The 12,905-nt window shown below is 40.0% G+C and overlaps 1 protein-coding gene across 4 annotated transcripts in view; it reads left to right on the top strand.

The window, feature by feature from the left end:
• Positions 1 to 12,905, top strand: part of ZNF529 (zinc finger protein 529) — a 76,885-nt gene that overhangs the window by 43,709 nt on the left and 20,271 nt on the right. The window lies entirely within an intron of this gene.

Here is a 12,905-nt window from a genome sequence, read left to right as displayed (position 1 = left end):
CTGGTCCTGGACTTCTGTTTGTTGGGAGGTTTTTTGGCATTCCTGATCCTTTTTTTTTTTTTTAATTTGACAGAGATCACAAGTAGGCAGAGAGGCAAGCAGAGTGAGAGGGGGAAGCAGGCTCCCTGCTGAGCAGAGAGCCCAATGTGGGGCTCGATCCCAGGACCCCGGGATCAAGACCTGAGCCAAAGGCAGAGGCTTTAACCCACCGAGCCACCCAGGCGCCCCTCCTGATCCATTTTCATTGCTAGCAATTGTTTTGTTCAGATTTTCTATTTCTTCCTGCTTCAGTTTTGGTAGGTTATATATTTCTAGGAATTGATCCATTTCTTGTAGGTTATCCAGTTCATTGGCATATAATTTTTCATAATATTCTGTTACAATTGTTTATATTTCTGTGCCATGGGTCGTTATTTCTCTTATTTCTGTTTTTTTTTTCTTTTCTTTTGTTTTTGAGTCCCTTTTTTGGGATGATTCTTCCTAGAGGCTTATCAATTTTATTGATCTTTTCAAAGAAACAGCTCCTGGTTTCACTAATCTGTTCTTTTGGTTTTGTTTCTGATTTTAGTTTCTAGATCACTCATTTCTGCCCTAATCTTCATTTCTTCGTTATTCTTTCCTTCTGTGGGTTTTGGATTTTGTTTGTTCTTTTTCTAGCTCCTTTCGATGTAAGGTTAGGTTATTATTTGGGATTTTTCTTATTTCTCAAGGTATGCTTGTATTGTGTTAAACTTCCCTCTTAAAACTGCTTTTCCTGAATCCCCCAAATTTTGGACCATTTTATTTTTATTTTCATTTATTCCTATATAATTTTATTTCTTCTTTGGTTTTTTGCTTGACCCATCCATTGTTCAGTAGCATGTTATTTAGCCTCCGTGTGTTTGTGCTTTTTCCTGATTTTTTTCTTGTGGTTGATTTCCAGTTTCATAGTTTTGTGGTCAGAAAAGATGCATGGTATGACTTCAGTTTTTGTGAATTTGTTGAAACATGTTTTGTGTCCTAATATGTAATCTGTTCTGGAGATTGTACCATAAGCACTTGAAAAGAATGTGTGTTCTGGTGTTTCAGGATGGTATGTTCTGAATATTTCTGTTACAACCATCCACTATCCAGGGTATCATTCAAAGCTGTGTTTCCTTTTTGATTTTCTGTTTGGTTGATCTGTCCATTGACGAAATGGGGTGTTAAAGTTCCCTACTATTACTGTATTACTATCAGTTCCTTTATGTTTGTTTTTAGCTGTTTATGTATTTGGATGCTAACATGTGTCCTTCTTTGTGTCTTGTTGCAGTCTTTATTTTAAAGTCTGTTTTGTCTGATGTATTTCTACCTCAGCTTTCTGATGATAAATATTTCTCCATACCCTCAGTTTCAATCTGCAGGTGACTTTCGGTCTGAAATGAGTCTTGGGATGCCTGGGTGCCTCAGTGGGTTAAGCCTCTGCCTTCAGCTCAGGTCATGATCTCAGGGTCCTGGGATTGAGCCCTGCATCGGGTTCTCTGCTCAGCAGGGAGGCTGCTTCCCCCCTCTCTCTCTGCCTACTTGTGATCTCTCGCTCTGTCAGATAAATAAATAAAATCTTTATAAAAAATAAAATGAGTCTTATAGGCATATAAATGGGCCTTTAAAAAAAAAATTCCATTACCCTGTGTCTTTTGATGGGAGCATTTACTCCATTTACATTCAAAGTAATTACTGATAGATATGTATATGTTGCTATTTTGTTACTTGTTTTGTGGTTATTTTTGTAGGTTTTCTCTGATCCTTCTCTTGCTCTCTTTCATGGTTTGCTGGTTTTCTTTAATGATATACTTAGGTTCCTTTCTCTTTATTCTTTGCCTATCTATTACTAGTTTTTGATTTGTGGTTATCATTTGGTTTGTACATAACATCTTCTGCAAAAAGAAGTCTATCTAATGTTGATGATCACTTAAGTTTGAATCTATTTACTCCTTCCTATCCTGACATTTTAGGTATACGATGTAATGTTTTATATTCTTTTATTTTATAAATCCATTGACTGAGTTTTATAGATATACTTATTTTACAGCTTTTGTGTTTCATGCTTTTCATACTCTACTTATGGTCTTCTTTTCCACTCAAAGATTCCCTTTAATGTTTCTGGTAGAGCTGGTATAGTGGTCATGAACTCCTTTAGTTTTTGTTTTTCAGAGAAACTATCTCTGCTTCCATTCTGAATGATAGCCTTGCTGGGTAGAGTATTCTTGGCTGCAGGTTTTTTTCCCTCTCTGCACTTTGAATATTATCATGCCAGTCCCTTCTAGCCTGGAATATTTCTGCTGAGAAACCCCCTGATAGCCTTATAGGATTTCCCTTTTATGTAATTGTCATCTTTTCTCTTGATGCTTTTAATTTTTTTTTCCTTATCACTACTTTTTGCCATTTTAATTACTTTGTGTCTTGGTGTAAATCTCCTTGTGGTGATTTTGTTGGGGGAATCTCTGTGCCTCCTGGATCTGGATATCTGTTTCCTTCCCGAGATTAAGGAAGTTTTCTGCTCCCTTTTCTCTTCTGGGATTCCTATAATGTGAATGTTATTACACTTTGTGGAGTTGCTGAGCTCCCTTATCTGTTCTCATTTTGCACTACTTTTTCTTGCTTAGCTTGCTTAGCTTTCTTTCCATTACCCTGTCTTCCAGATCATTAATTCAGCTCTCTTCTTCCTGTAGCCTACTATTTATTCCATCAAGTGTATTTTTAATTTCAGTTACTGTGTTTTTCATCTCTGATTTTTTTTAAAGGTTTTATTTATTTATTTGAGAGAGAGAGACAGAGTGAGAGAGAATGAGAGGGGAGGTCAGAGGGAGAAGCAGACTCCCCATGGAGCTGGGATCCTGATGTGGGACTCGATCCCAGGACCCCAAGACCATGACCTGAGCCGAAGGCAGTCGCTTAACCAGCTGAGCCGCCCAGGTGCCCTGATTGTTTCTTTTTTATCTCTGTATTAAGAGTCTTGTTGAGGTCCTGGATTCTTCTCAAGTACAGCTAGTCTTTATGATCCTTATTTTAAATTTTCTATCAGGCATATTACGTATCTCCATTTTGCTTAGGTTTATTGCTGTACTTTAAAAAAATATTTTATTTATTTATTTGACAGAGATCACAAGTAGGCAGAGAGGCAGGCAGAGAGAGAGGGGGAAGCAGGCCTCCCCGCTGAGCAGGGAGCAGGGCTTGATCCCAGGACCCTGAGATCATGACCTGAGCTAAAGGCAGAGGCTTAACCCGCTGAGCCACCCAGGCACCCCACTATACTTTTATTGTTCTTTCATTTGGGACCTACGCTCATTTTGCCCAACTCTCATTTTGCCGTGTGCTCATTTTGCCCAACTCTCTATGTCTGTTTTGTGTGTTATGAAGTCAGCTATGTTGCTTTCTCTTGAAAGTAGTGGGTGAAGCACGCATTTTTAACAAAGTGGTGCTGGTCCTCTTCCAGAGGGAACTTGCAGCCACTGTAGAGACCAGGGAAGCGAGTGCCCTGCAAGGTCACTCAGGTCAGGGGTGCAGTTGTACCAAGGTGCCCACATCCTCCGCAAGAGGTCAGAAGACGCAGTATTGGCAAGGTTTGTGTCAGTCTCTTGGGGAGGGGACCCACAGTTCAGAGACTGAGAGAGGCCTGGCTGGAGGGGGCAGGACGTAGTGTAAACATATTAGGTAGTGAACCTGCACTGCCCAGGTTCCCACAGTGCTGGGGTGGGGGGAGGGAAATGGTATCTGCCAGCTCCTTTGTTCCTGGAAAAGTCCCCCAGTGACCCCTGAGAGTAGTAACTTGCTCTCCTTCATGTACTGCCCAGGCCTCTTTCAAACTGCTGCTTCTAGGCTGCACCTCAGTGGGCCTGTCTGTTAAACTGACTCTTTAGGGGCAGGGACTCAGCTTCGTATCACCCTCTGGCCTTTCCCAGAGCTGAGCCTGCTGATTTTTGAAGTTCTAGGCTTTAAGTTTTCCTGGATGTAAGAACTCATGATATTTGGCCTCTCTGACTTTCAAAGCCAAATGTTGTGGGGATTCATCTTCCCTGTGCAGGCTCCCCAGTGTGACAGTCTGTTTCTTGCCCTTCTCCGAATCTGCAGCTCCCTCCGTCCTGCAGGATTTAGCTCCCCACTGCATCTCTGCGCTCCCTGCCCTCTTCAGTGTGGCCTCTTCTCTACATTTAGTCGTGGAATTTGTTCTGCCAATCTTCAGGTCGTTTTCTGGGTTATTTGCACTGTTACCAGTTGTATCCATGGGCTGAGGTGACTTTAGGATCCTCCTGCTCCACGGTCTTTCCTGGAAGTCTTCCCCAAGCTGTTACTTTTTGTTGATGGAGTTTGTAAGAGATAACATGAACTTACTTGGCTAGTAAACCAGGTAGAATAAAAGTTTTTTATTTAATGCTAACTCTGAAGACTTGCCTATTTTAATTAAAACATCAACCTTAAATTAGTTTTCATATAGACTGTTTCTCCAGATAACAAAAACTCGAAAAACATTTGCATTAGTATCTGTCTTTCTGAGAGTTATGAAATGGCCCATACTTTCAAGTGCTTCACTTGAATAGGGCTTTTACAAATTAATTTTAGTAATACCATCTGGAGGTAGACTATCTCATATACATCCATATACAACTGTATATGGACATAGACACAAACACACAGATGCAAAGACTGTATAGTTACTAATATTTGTGGAGAAAAATTTTAAGATGTTTTTGTCCTTGGAACTAATATTAAAGAGGTTGTGCTAAAGTTTGGGTACAAGGGCCCTTTTAGCAGTCTGTATTTTTAAAAGGCTTCTTTCCCTTTTTCTTTCTTTCAGTGTCAGGTCTATATTTCAAAAACATGATAAGAGATGTAACTTTTAGGGACAGAGAATGAATATAAATGCTTCCAAGAAGGCCTTTGGTTTCCCAAGGCCAGTAATTTACAAGCCTTCTGAGATAAACCAGGGAAGTTTTGGAATTGGTAAGGATTAGGTGAATTTTGAATTGCCTTTAAAGCTGACTTTTGGGGCACCACGGTGGCTCAGTCAGTTTAGCATCTGCCTTCACTTCAAGTCATGATCCCAGGGTCCTGGGATCCAGCCCTGCATCAGGCTCCATCCTCACCCTCACTCTGTCCCACGCTCAATGCTCTCTCTCTGTCTCTCTCAAATAAAATCTCAAAAAAAAGGCTGACTTTTGTTGTCCAAAGGATTTGTAAGGATAGTTGCTCTCAGTTCCTCAGAGAATTGGCTTGTAACTTAAATTGACATTGTAGGTTGATCCACCTATCCAACTATATTATCCTCAATTTGCTTCTTTCTTCATGGGTAAATAGTGCCAATTTTAAGTATTTCTGGCAGTACTGAATAACCTTCCTTCGATCTAAGACGGTCAACAAAGAGCATGTAAAGGATAGTACCTTCCCCAAATCCAGAGTTACTCCCAAATATAGCCAAGAGTAAGAACCAACAACCTGCTCATCCCAGGCAGGCAGAAAGCCAAGCCCAGTCTCACACAACCAGATGTGCAAGAAGGCAGTAGCATCCCTGAGAGACAAAGGATCAATATAGATTTGGAAAGAAGGAGATGATGTGAAATTTTATTTTCCTTTCAACTGGGCATTACAGATAGAGATTCAAAAGAAGTGATTCTGGTAAGAATTTCCCCCCTTTACTGGCTTCTGCCAGTTTTTCTAGGATCAACTCTGTAGGCTCTGATATCTACCAGAGTTTCCCCTTAACTGTTTAAAGGAAAATGTGTAAGTTTACCAGAAAATCCCTCACTTCTGTCAACTCTGGGAGGGGCCCTCCTTTGAAGGTGGTAATGGGGTGCCTCTAAGGCCACTAACTTGGCCGACTTTTACTTATAGTTATGTAATCTTCACAGTGGGTAAACAATTCAGAGGATTGGTAGAATGAGCCCTCAAAGGAGGTTAGAGGGGAGCCCTAGAAGTTAAGTCTTACAGTGTTTTACTGTAGGTACCTCTTACATATTTAATTTTTTCCAGGCTTCTTCAGCCTAATCTTTTAGTGACACTATTTTGGAATTTTTAAACTGTTGGGGGGCTTCTCCTTGCCAGTTCTGTTTAATTTGGAAAGCCTTGCTTTCAAGTGCGCTTAAATGATCTTACACAATTGGATTGTTTCTTGTCATGACCACTGTATTTCTACATTGTATTATTTCCCAGGAGGGCTGGCAGCAGTTTGATAGGACCCTAACCACAAATGGAATTAACCCACATTTCTCCCCAACCATGTCTAGATGTAAATAAGGTACAACTCCTATTTCTGTCTAGCCTTATTCTGGGGTTCCCAGCTGGATGGTTACCAAGCCAAGTTCTTTAGGACTCAAACCAAGCAGGTAGATTTTTATAGCTTCCAGGGCCATAGACCTTAGATATAAAATAAGCAAGTGTGCCAGAAGGTGGAATGCTAAACTTTTTGGAATTTAAAGATCCCATCAGCTAAGCATTTATTTCCATAAACAAGAGAAACAAGTGTGTACCTTAACATACTGACAGTAACCAAGAGATGTCATGGTGGACGGGCCAAGAGAAAGTTGTGTACCACCCGCAATTCCAGCATGAACCAAACTAGAAGACAGCATATTAGAAATGGAGAAAGGTAGTAAATGGGGACTGTGGACTGGAACTGGGGAAGAGATTCCGACATGGAATTGCAGACTGAACCGAGGACTAAGGAATAGCTCTGTTAGAGCCTCATGTCAGTCTAGACTGACCTGTTCAACCTGGATTAAAAGGCAATTAGATCGGTTGCTCAAATGCAAAGAGAGCAGAGCTCAAACTAAGAAGGGACTTAACCAGCAGGCTTTGGAAATGGCAAGACAGTGAATTTAGATGGGTTCAAGGGCTGCCACACCTGTGTTCCTCATTTTCCCCAAATGCCAGTAGTTCTCTTTAGATTCTACTGCTGCCACCAAATGCTTTGGAAAAATAAAAAACAAAATTCAAACAAGTAAACCTTGAAGATTTAATTGCCTTTATTATTATTATTATTTTAAGATTTTATTTATTTATTTGCCCGAGAGAGCGAGCGAGCGAGCGAGCACAGGCAGGCAGAGTGGCGGCAGAGGTAGACGGAGAAACAGGCTCCCCGCTAAGCAAGGAGCCCAGCGTCCTGGGATCACGACCTGAGCTGAAGGCAGCTGCTTAACCGACTGAGCCACCCAGGCGTCCCTATTATTTATTTTTTTTAAAGATTTTATTTATTTATTTATTTGATGGATGGAGATCACAAGTAGGCAGAGTGGCAGGCAGAGAGAGAGCAGGGAAAGCAGGCTCCCTGCTGAGCAGAGAGCCCAGTGGGGGGTTCGATTTCAGAACCCTGAGATCATGACCTGAGCTGAAGGCAGAGGCTTAACCCACTGAGCCACCCAGTACCCACTTTGTTGCATTTTTAACAAACTGATGTTGAATTTTGTCAAATGTCTTTTTCTGCATCTGTTGAGATGATCATGTGGCTTTATCCTTTTTTATCCTTCTACCCTTCATTTTGTTGATCCTTCATTGTGTGTTGATTAATTTGTAGATATGGAAGCATCCTAGCATCCTTGGAATCTCATTTGATCATAGTATATGATCCTTTTAATATTGTTGAATTCATTTTGCTGTTTTGTTGAGGGTATTTGCGTCTGGATATGTTTTTTTTTTTTTTAAGATTTTATTTATTTATTTGACAGACAAAGATCACAAGTAGGCAGAGAGGCAGGCAGAGAGAGAGAAGGAGGAAGCAGGGTCCCTGCTGAGCAGAGAGCCCCATGCGGGACTAGATCCCAGGATCCTGGGATCATGACCTGAGCCGAAGGCAGAGGCTTTAATCCACTGAGCCACCCAGGCGCTCTGGATATGTTTTTTATTTTGTTTCTGCCAACAGGAAATTTGGCACATGGATTTGCCACATAAAAGAGACAAAGTTGCAGTTTTTCCATATTTCTAGGCAAGTAGTTATAAGTAGATACTGGCAATGGTCACCGTGTGATTTGACACATCCAAGTATTCAAAACTTTTGGAATTTCAGTGACCAGGGTAACAAAATATGAATTAAGACTGCTATTCAGAATTTCATATTTTTTAAAGATTGTGGTTTCTTTCATAGGACATAGGAATGATCTGGGAGATCCAGGTGTCATACACACATCATTATACACATTATACTTGAAAGGACAGATTTATGGGAACAGAAATAAGTATGCAGTAACTCCTGTATTGGACATAGGAACAAGATTGAGCCTTTTATTATTATGCTCGAGTCGTTACTTATTAGATCACATTTTTTGAGCTGGTTATATGTGTGCAGCCTTATGTGGAGAGCAAGAATATATTGTCTTCCTTTGCTTTTGAGAGTCTTTGCGACAAATATTAATGAGGAAGAATTGAAATCTGAAGACTGGACACTGAACTGAGTTAACATGACATGGAAGCACAGCTTAAGAATTTCAAATTTTACTGTAAGAAAAAGAAGCACAAAGGGAATTTTAAAAGATAATGAAACAAGGGAAATGAAATATTCTTTACAAGTTCATTAATTAATGGGCAACTTTTACTTGGTGTAATTTGGTGTTTATTATATGCCACTGAAAGTGCTTTATGTTTTATTTCATTTGATACATAGAGGAACACTTTGACGTAGGTATCTTGTTTTTCCCATTTTGCTGATGAGGAAATAAAGTCAGTTAAGTAATATAGTAAAAAGCTACACAGTAACAACCAAAGATAAAGTTAACAACCTGAATTTTGGATGACAGATGCTATGTTCTTTATTATGACAGTATCCAGCCTCTAATCTCTTTTTAAATCTGATGTCTAATTCATCAGAAAACATTTTTCATCAACATTTAATATGGATCAATGTCAGAGATCCATAGAGTGATAACATATAGCTCACCATATTTTATTTAACCTATTGCCTAATCTTAGATATTTAGAATTATCATAAACTACTTTGTAATATATATAGATCTTTATGATAGAATTTTAAGAAATTCTTTTTTTTTTTTAAAGATTTTATTTATTTATGAGAGAGAGTGAGAACGAGCACAGGCAGACAGAGTGGAAGGCAAAGTCAGAGGGAGAAGCAGGCTCCCCGCGGAGCAAGGAGCCCGATGTGGGACTCGATCCCAGGACGCTGGGATCATGACCTGAGCCGAAGGCAGCTGCTTAACCAACTGAGCCACCCAGGCGTCCCGAATTTTAAGAAATTCTTAAGAATTTCTAGAAGTTGCATTTATAAGTCAAATATCAGTGGGCACCTGGGTGGCTCAGTGGGTTAATAAGCCTCTGCCTTTGGCTCAGGGCATGATCTCAGGGTCCTGGGATGGAGTCCTGCATCGGGCTTTGTGCTTGGCAGGGAGCCTGCTTCCCCGCGCCCCCTGCCTCCCTCTCTGCCCACTTGTGATCTCTGTCAAATAAATAAATAAGTTCTTAAAAATAAAAATAAGTCGAACATCAGGTATTTATTAAGTGCCTACATTAAAGAGACATAGCTCTCATCCCTTGTTTATACTTGATTGTGTAAATAGAACACTATGAATAGGACTAAAACTCTGCTAGGGTATGGTAAGAACTATTTAAAAAATGAGGCAGTGTACCTTTGTAGTTCTTGAGGAAAGATATTATGGAGACATCCCCAAAGCTAGAAGGTCTTGACCAGGTTACATCAAAGCCATGGTTTGTGGGAGTTCCCCAAAACCATCCTTAAATTTGATGATGTGCTAGGGCTTACAAAATTAGGAAAAATGGTGGTTATGAAAGGATATAGTTTCATATCAGTGAGGAGAAAATTCGCATAGGCTGAAGAGCAGGAAAACCCAGATGTGAGCTTCCACTGGAGTCACACAGTAGTGCTTAATTCTCCCAGAAACAGTTTGTAAGAATACATGTGAAGTTTAGCCATGGAATCTCACCTGAGCTTTGGTGTCCCTGGTTTTTACTGAGGGTCAAGCATAGGCAGGGAGCAGCTATGTGGTGTAATTGAGCTACTCCCTTTCAAGCCCCTCTAGGGGTCAAATTGATGCAGTGTAGCTGGGGGCACCTGGCAAACTTCTTTTCCCTATTGCCCTCCAGAGGAAACATCTTTAGACATTGTTTTTTTCCTAATTGAGTTCCCCTATGACAGTTTAGAACCACAGATACATATACCCTGTGTATCTCTTTATGTGCTATGTGTATATTTGCGCTTTATACATAAAAGAAGTAAGACTCTCCCCCCTCCATCAATTTTCACTTATTTGGAGAAATTTTGTTCTGTTTGAGTGTACATGCTTAAGTGTAAGTAACCATGTAAAAAAATTATATGAGGATGTATAGTGGGAATTTTAATAGTGGAATGGAATGGGATAATAAATTTGATTAATCCAAAAAAAGTTGAGAAAAGGAGAGAGTAGTAAGTACAGATGGGACAGACAGAAAACCAAAAGGGTAACAGGCTTATTAAATCCTGTGAAAAGCACTTTCGGGGCACCTGGGTGGCTCAGTGGGTTAAGCCTCTGCCTTTGGCTCGGGTCCTTGGATCGAGTCCTGCATTGGGCTCTCTACTCAGCGGGGAGTCTGCTTCCTCCTTTCTTTTTTTTTTTTTTTTTTAAAGATTTATTTATTTATTTGTCAGAAAGAGAGCAAGCGAGAGCGAGCACAGGCAGACAGAGTGGAAGGCAGAGTCAGAGGAAGAAGCAGGCTCCCTGCGGAGCAAGGAGCCCGACGTGGGACTCGATCCCAGGACGCCGGGATCATGACCTGAGCCGAAGGCAGCTGCCCAACCAACTGAGCCACCCAGGCGTCCCTGCTTCCTCCTTTCTCTCTGCTTTCTTCTCTGCCTGCTTGTGATCTGTCAAATAAATAAATGAAATCTTTTTTTAAAAAGGCACTTTAAAGGTAAAAGGACTAAATACTCCAAACTAAAGACAGTGTCAGATTGGAATTTTTTTTTAAAAAAAGCTATTTGCTATTTTCAGTAAGAGGTGTTTTAAATAAAAGAATTCTGATATATTGAAGTTTAAAAAATAGAAAGGGGGTGTCTGGGTGTCTCAGTCAGTTAATTGTCTGCCTTTGGCTCAGGTCATGATCTCAGGGTCCTCGATCAAGATCCACATTGGGCTCTCTGCTCATGGAGGAGCCTGCTTCACCCTCTCACTCTCCCCTGTGTCCTTTCTCTCAAATAAATAAAGTCTTTAAAAAGAAAAAAATTTTTAAAAGATACAGTAAACTAATACTGTGAGAAAGTTTGTAAAAGTATATTGGTATCTCCAAAGTACATTTTGAAACCAGAGTGTTATGAATGATAAAGGAGCATATTTCATTAATAATAGAGGGATTATTTTTAGAGGAAGATAAAATATTTTGTTTTGACAGAAATGTAACTTTAAAGTATATAAAGCAAACATTAATAAAATTAAGAAGAAAAAAATACCAATCCATTATCATACTTGAAGATCACACCTCTTTCAGGGATATATACAACAAGGAGTCCGAGAGTCTGTGTGGGGCTTGCTGGGCTTGGTTAGTTCTGTTTTCTACTTTCTGTCTGTGGTAGCCAGGCAAGAGGTTCTAGTGTGGATGATGTCATTCCTCCTCAGCTCTAGAAGGTGTAGGATGAGGAAGGAAGATCTCCCCAGGGCATGTGTGAGTGTCATAATCCCTCGTCCAATTTACATCAACCAGATGGTGGACTGGCTAGAAACCTTTCTGCTCCACTCTCTCCCTACATCAGTGCAGAAGGTTCTCTGCTCTGAATCCATTACTGGAGAACTCTGTTCCCAGAGGTCTGTCCGTTGTCCCTTTTATTGAATATATTTTGTGTGTGAGTTCAGCAAGAGGAGTTTAAAAGCAGGAAGATAGAAAGAAAAAGAATTGCATCAATTCAAGTAAATTGGTAGCTGTAACGCATGTTTATTGTTAATAGTTATTAATATTAATATAACTATTTAATATAATATTAATATAACTATTGTTAATAGTCTCCTTTATCTCCTAGCTCTGGCTTCTTTGGAATCTGCTTCTCCCATCAGTGAACCACTGATGGACTTTGCCCTGCTGCTTCATTTTTTTAAAATTGATGTATAATTGACATACCATACAATTCACCAGTATACTGTTGTGTTTTTTCAGTATATTCAGATATATGCACATAGCACCACAACCAATATTAGAACATTTTCATCACCCCAAAAAGAATCTCCTTACCCCTCTATTTTCCACCTCACACCTGAGCCCCCAGAAAACACTAATCTCTATTTTTCTTTTTCTAGACTTTTCATATAAATGCAGTCATCTGATATGCTGTCTTTTGTGTCTGATATCTTTCACTTAACAGGTTTTCGAGGCTCACGCTTGTTGTAACATATTAGTGCTTCCCTGCTCTTCATGGCTGAGTAACATGCCACTGTAGGGCTATACCACATTACATTGATCTCATGATATTAAGGACATCTGGGTGTTTTCCACCTTTTGATTATTATGAATAATGCTGCAAAGAATATTGTGTTCGAGTTTTTGTGTAGATGTACATTTTTGTTTTTTGTTTTTTTTTAAGATTTTATTTATTCATTTGACAGAGAGAAATCACAAGTAGATGGAGAGGCAGGCAGAGAGAGAGAAAGAGGGAAGCAGGCTCCCTGCTGAGCAGAGAGCCCAATGCGGGACTCGATCCCAGGACCCTGAGATCATGACCCGAGCCGAAGGCAGCGGCCCAACCCACTGAGCCACCCAGGCGCCCTACATTTTTGTTTCTTTTCTGTATCCCTACCAGTTGAACTGCTGTGTCACATGGTAGCTCTTATTTTGAACATTTTGGAAAACTGCCAGACTGTTTTCCAGAGTTTTAAAATTTCAGTCAACAACGTAAGAGGGTTCTGATTTGCCCACATCCTACCAACACTTCTTTTCTTTTCTTTTTTTTTTTTTTTTAAGATTTTATT

This window comes from Mustela putorius, unplaced genomic scaffold, assembly GCF_011764305.1.
Source record: "Mustela putorius furo isolate JIRA1106 unplaced genomic scaffold, ASM1176430v1.1 tig00000174_pilon_pilon_pilon, whole genome shotgun sequence".
In the NCBI taxonomy this organism is placed as follows: Eukaryota; Metazoa; Chordata; class Mammalia; order Carnivora; family Mustelidae; genus Mustela; species Mustela putorius.
Note: the sequence above shows the minus strand (reverse complement) of the source record. Positions and strands in the feature narration are given on the sequence as shown.